The following is a 1,250-nucleotide window of genomic DNA, read 5'->3' as shown; positions in this document are numbered from 1 at the left end:
GGGGGGGGGGGGGCAGCTAATTAAATTTTTTCCTTCATTGGCAGTTGCATAATTTACCCAGCTACGATAAAATGTAACGAGCCTACACAACATGCATGGCGCATGGTCTACATCCAAAAAATAAAAATTGAGAGATGACCACACACTGAATCAGCATCTGGTGTACTGGCCAAGGGACATGTTGCATTCACAACAATTTACAGAGTTATTATTACCATATGTAATGGACCGCCACTCAACAGAACCTATCATTACATCAAACAGATGTTAATGCTGTAATGCAGTTTCTAAGGGTGAAACCATCACATGTGGTTGCAAGTACGAGGTTGCGAGTAGTGGGAAACCAAAATCATGGCACTGAAACCCCACCCAAAGAAAAAACATACTCCCGTCAAGACACAATAATATAACTACTTTCAAGTCTATTTTTGTGTCCTAACATCAAGTAATAATAGCTGGAGGGAGTAATAATAAAATAATTCAAGTATTGACAGATTCAAAATTGTACGATGTTACTGAAGTTCCAGCAATAAACAATATAAGAGAAAGCTAAGCCTCTCCATAAGCATTGAAAATTGCAACCCCCCCCCCCCCCCCCCCCCGCCGGTTCGGACCGTTTTGAAATTTGTATATACATATAGGTATCTAAATGAATAATAAAAATTATGAATGTAGAAATATCAAAACAACCTACAATTTAGGATAAAGGGAGTAGAAAGCGAAATAATAAACATTCTTATTATATTACCTCCAGTCAATCAATTTTTTTTTGAGTAATCCAGTCAGACAGACGTTTCATACAAAATTATTAACTTTTTTTTTCAAAAAGTTTGTTGACATACATGCAAATTCGTATTTTACATGACATTTAAGGATGAAAAGGCTAAAGAAATGTCATATAGATTATGAAATTTAGACTTGGTATCGAAAGCTGAGATTTTAAAGGTTAAAGAAGAAACTACTCGTTATGCTAAGTGAAATAGCAATTTTTCTCTAGTTGTTAGACATTCTAGTTCATCATATTTTTATTCTAAAAATAACCAAATTACCTACGTACCGGTGCCTTTAGGAATGGAACTAGGTTCTTGCAATCCTAGCAGCTCTCACCGCTCGTCCTCTTGCGCCCGCCCGCCCGCCGTGCCACCTTTAGGTACTCTCACCACACATTCCCTCTAGATGTATGCTAGGTTGAACGTCAAATTACTCATCAACAAGAAGTTGTATACAAAAGTTGTTGAATCAAGCAAATT

Source organism: Setaria italica, chromosome IV (assembly GCF_000263155.2).
Source record: "Setaria italica strain Yugu1 chromosome IV, Setaria_italica_v2.0, whole genome shotgun sequence".
In the NCBI taxonomy this organism is placed as follows: domain Eukaryota; kingdom Viridiplantae; phylum Streptophyta; class Magnoliopsida; order Poales; family Poaceae; genus Setaria; species Setaria italica.
The sequence above is the reverse complement of the archived record's forward strand: the minus strand, read 5'-3'. Positions refer to the sequence as shown.